Raw genomic sequence first — 9,846 nt, 5'->3', positions numbered from 1 at the left:
TAACCGGTTAACACTGTCGGAAATTGGAAAAATTGATATTTTAATGTTGTGAACATAATTGGTGATTGGCCTATATCGGTGTGTGATATAGTAGGGATTATTTCCCGTTGTTTTGAGTAGGATAGGTGTTAGTAGAGTGTGCTAATACTGTGACTGAATTATTTGGCATGACATAATATGATTATGTGATAAATATGCTGATGATGTGTGAAAATATGCATAATGTTGTGAATGTATATATTCTGTATGAAATTGTGGACGGACTGTTTTATGGCTTAGAGTGTGAGCATATGTCCATTGTGGATTGTTGTTGATGTTGCATGCTAGGTGATTTGGCATAGCATAATGTGGCCTTTATGGTGGTAGCTAATTCCCATGGTGAGGAATTAGTGATGTTAGTCATTTTGGACTGTTGTTGATGTTTGCATGCTAGGTGATTAGCGTGCATAGCATAGCCCTTGGGGTGGTAGCTAATTCCCATGGTGAGGAATTAGTGAGGTGAGTCACTAGGTCTCAAATGAGTGGGACTAGTGAGCTTGGTAGCCGTATCTGGATTTGATCGGTGAGGTTGAACTATGTGTTCACGAATAGTCGATACCGCATGCATGGAGTCTCATTGCATAATGTATGTATGGCGTATAATATGAATGGATGTATTCCAATATTATACGTGTGTTTTGTGTTGGTGTTGAGTATGAATTGAGATTATACGTATGCTTTATGTTGGTGTTGAGTATGATGTTTGAGTTGATGTGTCGTTACTGAATGTGTGTTATGATTAGGGTGATGAAATGTGTTAAATTGCTTAACATTGCATGATATTTTATAATGCTTATTATATCGATTGAGGAACTCACCCTTACAACTATTTTTCAGGTAACGAGCAGTGATTGAGTAGGAGCTAGTGCTTGGAGTCTAGTGTAGTTCCTTAGTGGGTCATGCTCTGGTAGATGTAACATCGGGATGGGATGTTTTAAATGTTTTATTGTTGGTTGTGAACCAGTTTACATGTAATATGCTACATGTTTTGCATGATTGATTTGATTTCTATCCGCTGCGTATTGTGCAAATGCTTTATGTTTTGAATTAAATAAAGAGCATGACAGTTATTTGGTGAATGGTGTGAAGTGATTGTGTGACACCCTTAATTGCATATCTACTCTGATATATTTTTGTTGTTTTAATTAAATATTTGGGGTATTTTAGAAGGGTGTTACATAACACAAAAATATCGAAAGGCAACGCAATGCTCGAAACAAGTTAATGTACACAAAGGTAAAACATGAAGACGCGAATTGTAACGCAAGATCGCGAGTTGTAACACAAGGTCACGAGTTCTATCATGAAGTCACAAGTTGTAACATAAGGTCACGAGTTCTATCATGAAGTCACAAGTTGTAACACAGGGTCACGAGTTCTATCATGAAGTCACAAGTTGTAACACGAAGACGCGAGTTATAACACAGGGCGCGAATTCTAACGTCACGAGAGTTAACGCGTGAATTGTAACGCAGGGCCACAAATTTTAACTTGAGGTCACGAATTGTAATGCGAATACGTGAATTCTAACGTGGGGCATGAATTCTAGCATCACGAAAGTTAATGTGTGAATTGAGATAAAGCAACAAAAAGTAACGTAGCATAACATAAGGTAACACAACGAAAAGAAACTTAGCATAACAAAAGGTAGCGCAACCACACAAAAGTTAACGTATCAAAATGAAAAGAATTCTCGTGCGTAATGGCTTAACGCAACATAATGAATAGTGTGAGGCATCACGCCACAAGCAAGATAACAGAAACAAACACACAATACACAGATTTATGGCTATAACGCGCATATCAAAATCGAATCAAGAATAAGCATAAAAAATGTAACACACATATTCAGTTAATCTAAGGAAACAAAAGTTAATCTAACACAACGAAAAGTAACACGGTGACACAAAAGTTAACGTACGAGTTGTAACATAACACAACTAATCATGAGAAACATAACGTTGAACGCGACCAAATAGCATGCATATGCATCAACATATTACATCCTTACATCAAACAAAAATCCAGTAGAATAACGACATACAAATCATGTTAAATATGAGGACTATATCTGATTTAAACGCAATGAAATGAAAAACAGTAGCACACACAAATTATTTACATCGTTTCATCAATATTACATCACTCAAATACAAAAATCCAGCACAGGTGCAACGAAGATGAATGCAAGTGTTAATCAGAAATTAAATACACATTCAAAACAGTAGACAACACAACACAAAGGAAAACTTGATTTGAATTGTTACCAAATGCAAAGTCGTGAGGCTGAAGGGGATTCTTGCATTGTTGTTGTTGTTGTTGTAACACAATGAAGCTAAAGCCGGTGGTGACGAGTTGATGTTGTTATAGATCATGTTTGAGGGAGGAGTTTGTTCATCCCCGGAGAAATCGAAGATATGAGGTGGTTGGCCAAAATCATGCATCTGATGTTGATGGTGTGGTGAAAAATGGATTGGATTCTGTAGTTATATGATCAGAGGGAGGCTTGGTCGAAAAATGGAAGGGTGGTGGTCGTTGTGTGGTGCAATGGAGAAGTATGGTTTGTGAGAGAATGATGGAGTCGGAGTTGTATAATTGAAGGAGGAAGTGAGCTTCATTTTCATAGATTGTCGACGGTTTGTGGTGGTTTTGGATAGAATGAAAGGTGGCTGGAAGGAGGTTTTTGCAAGGTGTTATGTCGGTTTTGAAGGGAGAAAAGTGAAGTACCAAAGGTGATGTGAGTTGGTAGTGTGAAGATGTTGGTTTGTTTGAAGGTGTACACAGTAGCATGAATAGAAGAGAGGGAAGTTTGAGCGAGAAGATGGTGGAGAAGGTAAGGGATGTGTTGTGCATGAATAATGGGTGATTGATATCAGGTGAGAGACTAGTATTGAGGTATGATGGTGAAAGTTGATAGAAGGTGGAATAGGTTGATGCATGTTCACTCAGAAGAAGACATTTTTTTATTTCTCATTTTTTGAAATCAATTTTGAAATTAGAATTGTGAGAGTGAGTTGATTGGGTGTCATTGAGCTTCCCATTTCCAATTCCACACTTAAGTTTAAATAGTAATCACTAGGGTTGCAAAATTTATTTAATTCCTAATCTATCCTTAGATATTTTTATATGATAAAATGAGTTCAAAAATTAATGAAATAAAATGCACAAATAGTTTTTAATAAAATAAATAAAAATCAAACTGGTTATTTATTTGTCTCTATTTATTTTCCTTCATTATTTTGATTAAAAAAATAAAAATAAAAGGAATTAAAATGAATAAAAGTCGAGCGCGCAAGTGTGCGAAAAAATAAAATGAATGCATTAAAATAATCTACGTAAAATGAAAAATTCAGTAAAACAGACAATCGCTGGTAAAATCTTGCGATCAAAAATACTCGGATGAAAAGGCTCAGACTGATCAAAATGCGATCACGAAGACGCAAAAAAATAAAACGAGCATGCTGGATTAAACTATGCATAATGTAGATTAATAAAATAGACAGTTGCAAGCTCAAACCTGAAAACACTGTGCATTGATTTTACACACGGTTAAGAAATCGATTCAATCAGTCTGTCTATAAAAGGAAAAAAATTATTCTGGACAAAACAAAATAAAGTTTGTTGCTTAAAATTTTGAAATGCCCAGACAAAATCGGGGTATGAGAATATCCAAACAAAAACTACTTGGTATGTCTAATTTATTCCGCCTGTATTGTACGATATTCTATAACTAGGTAATCATGTTGTCATATCCTAAACTTTGCTTAAATCCTTTTTTATAACTTTTAAAAGCTTTTTATTTTGAATGATTCAGTAAGGATGTCAAACATAATGTCGCGAGTTTGAATTCCTTTGTATGGATTTTTTGTCTTGTCTTTGCTTTTTGCTAATTAAAAAGTTAAAATGGTGACTTTTTTAGGTTTTTTAATTAGACATTTTTTTAAAATAAATATTACTTTTCACTTTTATGCATACAAAATAAAATCATTAAAAAAATGACAATTGAATTTCTCATATCCCCAACACAATCAGGACTTCGTATAGACTTGATAACTTTCATAATTGTAACTAGCGGACAAAATTCTGGGTCCTCTTATATTTAATTATCTTCGACTACGATTACATGAAGACTGTTGTCAACCATGCTCTCGGATTAAAGATAATTAAATAGGAGAAGTTGTCATACCCCAAATTTTGCCTAATTCTCTTTTTATAAATTTTACAAGTTTTTCTTTTCTAATGATTCAATTAGCTCAGTTGATAGTGTAGTAAGGAGGTCAAGAACATAATGGCGCAGGTTGGAATCCCATTGTATGTCATTTTTTGTCTTGTTTTTGCTTTTTATTAATTAAAAGGTCAAAAAAGTCAAAATGTGACTTTTTTTAATTTAATTTTCATTTTTTGATTAGGCATTTTTAAAAAATTATTATTATTTTTTCAGTTTTATGCACAAAATAACCAAAAATCATAAAAAAGATCTTTAAAAAATATAGTTTTTATTTTAATTTTTTAACCAGACAATTTCTTTTGGATTTTTTTATTTTATTCTTTCTATTTCTAACCAGAATCAAATAAATCATGCTCTGACTTTAATCTTGCTAATGATTTTAATCACAATTTATCTTTCTCCTTTTTTTAACTAACCTAATTTTCATGTATAAATAAAACTCTTTTTTTACACACATTCTTATACTTCTCTCAAAAGTCCCCTACCAATTTCATTACACAAAAAATACTTGTCCTCTCTCACACGATAAAACACACACACAACATAAGCAAAAAAGATTCACCTTCAATCCAAACTCCCACATCTATCAATACGAATCTCTCATCATAATCTTCATCTTCCTCATACCATAATCACCATTATTCTATCCAAACCATAATAACAATCCATCATCTTCCTTGCATAACTTTAATCTATTTTTCTTTTACAGCTTATTATTATTATTATAGTTTATTTTGTTTTCCGTTCTATGATGACTTATAGAGATAGTCATGCACCACTCTGATTTTAAGTGCTGATAATTTTCTCATAGCCATTATTTTCCTGAGCCCTTTTCATTATTATATATTCATTTGAACTTTTTTTTTGTTTTTATATTATTATTTCAATTCAAATTTTTTTGTAATGAAGAATATGTTTTTTTTATTAGTGTACAAAACCTAATTTTTATTAGATTTATTAATTCATTTTTTAATGTAAAACGTATTGTTGTTGTACATGTTTACTTTTTTTTAAAATCACAAGCTTTAATTTTTTATTTATTACCACAAAACTTAAGTAAGTGACATGCCTTTCTTTGGTCCGAGTATATAATGTTATATGAGATGTGTATAAGACTTAATTTTAGTTTTGTTATTATTATTTTATTATTTTTTATTTGTTATTATTAGTAAAGATTTAGGTTAAGTTGATTTTATTATATTTGGTTGATTTATCACTGCTCTATTTTTCTTATATTATTATTCTTTATCTATTTTCTTCAATTTATTTAGTAGTTTTGATTTTTTATTTATCTTTTTTTTTGCAAAAAAAAACATAAAAATTCTTAACTTCGTCATAATTAATTTTGGTACCATTTAGTTTAAATAGTTTTCTAATTTTCCTTCTTTTACTAAAACAATTTAATTTATTTAACTTTGATTATTAACATTAAAATATAAAAATATGTTTTTCTCATTTTTATGAAATTTTAAAATAAATCAAAAAAATCAAAAAAATAATAAAAGACCAAAAATAAAAACTTCTTTTTTTTTTCAAATTTAAAATCAACATTGACTCATCAAACTAATCTTTTGTGCTCTTGTGCACTCAATTCAAATCCTTTTCAAAAAAAAGAATGGGTTAGGTCATTTCGACGCGAAATACAAATGAGCGCTTAAGCTTCCATCGTGCAAGCATACAAGTCAATGTTTAAACGTAAGAACATGACTACAATCTAATCCTATAAAATCAACCAACAAACACTATTTTTTACGAACCACGATGCTCTGATTTTCTCACAGCACTATGAGAATGCGTAGGCACGGGGTTTTGAAACCTTGGCGAACACACTAATTGAAAAACCTTTTTTTTCTTTCTTTTGTAAATAATTTCTTTTTTTTTTAAAATATATTAATAAATAAATAAAATAAAAACAAATAATTAACCTTTAAACTATAGGAGGTTCCCGTTGAGTACAACAGATGTGAGGGGTGTTAATACCTTCCCCCGCATAGCCGACTCCCGAACCCATATTTGGTTGTAATGACCATCTTATCATTTTTCTTAGGGTTTTATCTATTTATCCTTTCCTTAGGAAAAAATAAAATTCAGTGGCGACTCTGTTAGTCATCCACGAGCGTGTGATGCGCTCGCGAGATCGTATTTTTCAAGATGCGACAGATGGTGGCTCTATCGGGGACTTGTCCCTAAAGAGAGTCAAGCATGCCTTTTAGTTCTAGAGTTGTTCGATTGTTTGTTTCCTTGTTTTATTTTTTATCATTTTCTTAATATTATTTATTTACTTTTATTTCTCTATTATTTCATCTTAACATCTATGTGGTTTTCGTTTCTATTTGAGGATGAGCTTTATACCCAAGCGTGACAAGAAGAAACATAAGTGTAAGAGAGGGGTTTATCCTATTTTGGGCACTGGGGTTTTTATCTCATGAGGTTTTTAACGATAGCTCCTCCTAGAGAACATCAAAGGAATAGGGGTGGGTTAAATCAAATTTTGAGCCTTATATCCTTTTTTCATAAATCGTGAACTAAGCCACTTTCAACCTTTAAAAGACTTAATTGAATTTAGGTTCACTATGAAAGCATACTCAACAATTTTTTTGTTAAACTGACTCCAAATGTTTATTAAATCATAGCTAACCATATTGTTTTATCACATTTTCACATCTTCATCCGCGCCAACCTCATGGCCAAATATTATCCACCGTACACATCGTACCTGTTTTCCGTAACAATTTTTTATTTTAAAACTTGCATGAGCATTGCGTTAGAATTAATTTTAAAAAGGAACAATTTTAATCCCAAGTCAATACTTAGCATCGAGGAAATTTCAAAGATGGCCTAATCAAAAGAATACCACTTCAAGATGCTTTTTGACTAGGGGAAAATCATATAGGGATCCTTCCGATTAGGACCAAATCCTTTTAATCACGGAAGGTCAACTGAAGATCTTATTGATTAGGGGCAAAACATTCTAAGAATTTTCCAACCTAGGTCAAATCCCATCCAGACCCTATTGATCAGGGGCAGACCTTGTAAGATTCAAATACTGGGGTAGTCCATATCAAGATCATATCACAATATGGTGGGATCCAAATGCCTTTTCAGACATCTACTTCAAAAGTTCTTACTAACAGGAGCCAGTCACCTTAAGACACCGTTGATCAGGGGAAAATCCCTCAAAAGCTTAGTCAAATACTAGGGCAGATTGTTGTATGGTTCGAACAAAAGAAGTCGTCTTAGCTGAAAAATTACAGAGTTGCCATCATCCTTTATTCGTTCCTAAGGAACAGGGAAATAATGATAAAACCTAAAATTAAGGATAAAGTGTTCGGGTTTAGGAGTCGATTAAGTGAGAGGAATGTGTTAGGCACCTCTCACCTCCATTGTACTCAATGGTACCTTCTCTAGTTCTAGGGTTAATATGCTTGCTCAAGGGATGTTTGCTTAGTGTTACCTATTTACTTAATACTTATTAACAGGGAATTATTTCATTATTATTCTAGAAGAAATTTATACTATGGTTTTCATAAAAAAGATTTAATCAAGGAGAGGAGAATAAAGACAAGGTTTTTTGTTATTATACTCGCCAAAGTGTTACAACTCTATTCCTACGTACCCTCAAGCATTATGAGGGATCAGAGTATCATAGTTTGTCTAAAAAATAATTGTGTGTTTGTTGATTTTAGTTTAGAAAAGTTCTCAATGCATTAGGGGCGAAGATAAGTTGGATTAAAAATTACACATAGCACAAGGGTAGAGAAAAAAATTTAGTGAGTTGAAATTGGTTTTAGATTGATTTGTTAATTGGTAAGGTGTAACACCAGTCAACCAACTTGATTTTGCAAAGTTAATAGGTTTATAGTTTGATTTAGAAAATAAGGTAAATTACATACATACATAGTTATTACTTTGTAATAAATTTGACCAAATTATCCTAAAATATAAAATATAAAAAAATGAAAGGTTATTCACTAATATTATATTTTTTATATTATTTTTTAGATATTTAGTTATGATCTACTTAATTATTAATCCTAATTATCCTAATTAAATAATCAATCTCTAATCACCCTAATTGATCCCTAAAATTATCCCAATGAGACCCTAAAATTATCCTAGTCAAATATTCTAACCCCCAAAGTACAAAATATAAGATAAAAAATTAAGTATATACTTGTTTTTTTGGAATTAATATTAAATATAAAAGAAATATTTTGTTTCATTATTCATTTAATTATTAAATTATACAAATTACCCTAATTATCTAAGTTAAACATTGCTTGCTCTAATTAATCCTAAATAACCCTAAAAATACCCTAAAACTGAGGGACAAATTAATAATATAAATAACATATAAAAAAAATTAGACTAGGGGTGTATAATTGTTAGGGACCAATTAGTACTACTTTTTATATCATTTTATTGGTCCCTTTTACCAAGTTTTGATGTTATTACACACTTTTATTCTCACTATTTTGTATAAATGCAATTAGGTTTAATTTATTTTGTTTTGAATAGTTATTTCACATTTTTGTTAGTTTTGTAGAATTTCTGGGATAAGAAGGCTTTGGACTGCAATACCACATCTTGGAGGAAGCTTGCCAAACAAGGAAGCTGGAGAAGCAACAGTTCGCGCCGCGAAGGCTGCGAATCCAGCAAGCTGACTGAGGGTCAAAAGTGCTGTTCTGCAGGAAAAGTTTATTGTCATTTTGATGTCTGCCTGGGAATTGCTTTTCTGCTTTAGATGACAATGACCATTTAGGGAAATGTCAACTTATTTTGTTAGAAACAAATACATTATTCTAGGGATTGGAAGGAGACTATTATCATTCACATTGATATTGAGAGATTTTGTAAGAGAGAAAAACAGAGTTTTTCTTCTTTATCTTTCTGCTTTGAACAATGATGATGAGGAGCTAAACTCCCTTTTGTCAAGATTGGAGGTAGTAGCTATTCTCATATGTTTATGTATTTCATTTGATTTATATATATGATAAAGATTGTTGATGTATTGAACACTGTTTTTGCCCTATGTTGAAAACCAGATTTGAGTAGTTGTCGAGAGAGATTATTTGAGTCTTGACATAAAACAGATTTTCAAGTAGTGAATAAGTTGTAGAGATAGATTTATTCATTACTCTTCTTTGGTATTAAGCATTAAAGATTGCTATATTGATAGTTAGGTGGAGAGATCGTCTAAGGATCAATATAGTGATTATCACAATATCATTTAGACATAAATGACTTTGAGAGGATACTTGAACATCATCAATAATCTTGAATCTATTTATTTATCATAAGGAATCATAGGCATTTGAAATAGTGAACTCCAATCTTGCCAAGCTTTTACATTAGATTAAAACCATTTTACTGTTTTTTAGTGACATTTACTCACAAGATAACTTTCCAACCAAAACAACCTTGTAACTTTTTAAACTTACAACATTTGGATTATAGAACAGCGGTAATATCGACCAATCTCTGTGGATACGATATAAAAATATTTGCCGAAGATATACTTTTCAACAATAATTAGTTAAAAACAATGGGCTAAGTAATGTGAGGTGTGTGGAAAGAAG

The 9,846-nt window shown here is 31.7% G+C and overlaps 1 non-coding gene across 1 annotated transcript; it reads left to right on the top strand.

The window, feature by feature from the left end:
* The first annotated feature begins 5,010 nt into the window (after positions 1 to 5,010).
* LOC127077601 (small nucleolar RNA Z221/R21b) lies at positions 5,011 to 5,097 on the top strand. Its single transcript, XR_007787392.1, has one exon. It is a non-coding gene; the product is annotated as a small nucleolar RNA Z221/R21b (small nucleolar RNA).
* Positions 5,098 to 9,846: the final 4,749 nt, after the last annotated feature.

Source organism: Lathyrus oleraceus, chromosome 4 (genome assembly GCF_024323335.1).
Source record: "Lathyrus oleraceus cultivar Zhongwan6 chromosome 4, CAAS_Psat_ZW6_1.0, whole genome shotgun sequence".
NCBI classification, from domain to species: Eukaryota; Viridiplantae; Streptophyta; class Magnoliopsida; order Fabales; family Fabaceae; genus Lathyrus; species Lathyrus oleraceus.
Note: the sequence above shows the minus strand (reverse complement) of the source record. Positions and strands in the feature narration are given on the sequence as shown.